Source organism: Poecilia formosa, unplaced genomic scaffold, assembly GCF_000485575.1.
Source record: "Poecilia formosa unplaced genomic scaffold, Poecilia_formosa-5.1.2 Scaffold3788, whole genome shotgun sequence".
NCBI classification, from domain to species: domain Eukaryota; kingdom Metazoa; phylum Chordata; class Actinopteri; order Cyprinodontiformes; family Poeciliidae; genus Poecilia; species Poecilia formosa.
This window is the reverse complement of record NW_006803727.1, coordinates 1-1149: the sequence shown is the minus strand read 5'-3', so window position 1 is coordinate 1149 and position 1149 is coordinate 1. Positions and strand designations below refer to the sequence as shown.

Below are 1149 nucleotides of genomic sequence, written 5' to 3'. Positions count from 1 at the left end.
GGCGACCCGTTCGTTCTCCGCCAGCAGACGTAAGGTGCACTTGTCCAAATGAGCGACCAACCTGTAGAAATTAAATGAAAAAAAAAAAAAAAAAAAAAAAAAAAAAGTCTCAGTAACGTTGAAAATTACAGGCATGATTTTCACGACCTTGCTGCGTAAGGCTACAGATGCTTCCTGTATTTCTCTGGAGGGTTTCTCCGATGTTTGGTACGGGAGGAAGGAGATGAATCCCAGGAACTTTGCCAGCAGACGAGCGAGGAGCAGCACAGAGGAAAACCGCTGCTTCTCATCCTGAAAAGAGAGCCGAGTGCAGGGTGGGAACATTCTGCAAGAAGCACTACGTGTTTGTAAAAGAAAGCTCATGAATGGAATACCTGTTGCTCCATATCGCCGTCCTCTTCCTCCTCTCCCTCCCCAACGGACGCAGACGGACGCAGGATGGACACCTCGTCCAGATGGAGGAGCTGCTGGCACAGGCTGTCCTGGAGGTGCTGGTTCATCTGGCAGCTGAGAGCCAAGACAGGCAATTAGTGAAAAAAAATATGTTCTTATTTCGTTGTCTTAGTCGAATTTGACCATTATTACAATTCAAATGTGACGAAAACAAGAGTAAAGACTTAAAACTCAAATTTGTATTTAAAAAAAAAAAAAATCACAGTAGATCCGTGCTTTAACAGTCAAAAAACTTTAACAGCTCATTTTTATTGAGGGTATCCTTTTAATTGGTCCACAAAACCAGTTAAACCTGAGGAGAATCAGACCTGTACAGCAGAAGCAGTGTCCCCAGAGCCACCCTGTAGCAGGGAAGCAAAGGTCCGATGAAGTCCAACATGGAGAGGAACTCCACCAGCCAGGGCACGGTCAGAATGGTGCGCCGCCTCCTCACGCTGTTACTCAACACAGCACAAACGTCCAGCACCTGAACACTCTGTGGAGGGAAAAAATGTTCATTTTTCCCCTGAAATCCATAGCAACAGAAAACAAAAGATAAACATTTGAGTTAAAACTACTTAAAGGAGGCAAAAAAAACAAACAAACAAAAAAAAAGTCTCATTAACGTTGAAAATTACAGGCATGATTTTCACGACCTTGCTGCGTAAGGCTACAGATGCTTCCTGTATTTCTCTGGAGGGTTTCTCCGATGTTTGG

At 44.1% G+C, this 1149-nt stretch overlaps 1 long non-coding RNA gene across 1 annotated transcript; it reads right to left on the bottom strand.

Annotated features, from left to right (window-relative positions):
- Positions 1 to 102: 102 nt before the first annotated feature.
- On the bottom strand, positions 103 to 1149 carry LOC103133444 (uncharacterized). Its single transcript, XR_475755.2, has 3 exons — positions 1089 to 1149; positions 375 to 928; positions 103 to 291 (listed from the first exon to the last, which is right to left on the bottom strand). It is a non-coding gene; the product is annotated as an uncharacterized LOC103133444 (long non-coding RNA).